This window comes from Anarrhichthys ocellatus, unplaced genomic scaffold, assembly GCF_004355925.1.
Source record: "Anarrhichthys ocellatus isolate YVR2014 unplaced genomic scaffold, GSC_Weel_1.0 scaffold6576, whole genome shotgun sequence".
NCBI classification, from domain to species: Eukaryota; Metazoa; Chordata; class Actinopteri; order Perciformes; family Anarhichadidae; genus Anarrhichthys; species Anarrhichthys ocellatus.
In genome coordinates this window covers 2522-2804 of record NW_022286550.1, presented here as the reverse complement: position 1 = coordinate 2804, position 283 = coordinate 2522, and positions in this window count along the sequence as shown.

The following is a 283-nucleotide window of genomic DNA, read 5'->3' as shown; positions in this document are numbered from 1 at the left end:
TCAAAACACATTCAAACACAACTTTATTCAAAACACATTCAAACACAACTTTATTTAAACACATTCAAACAACTTTATTCAAACACATTCAAACACACTTTATTTAAACACATTCAAACACACAACTTTATTTAAACACATTCAAACACACACAGCTTTATTCAAACACATTCAAACACAACTTTATTCAAAACACATTCAAACACAACTTTATTCAAAACACATTCAAACACACAACTTTATTTAAACACATTCAAACACACACTACTTTATTTAAACACAT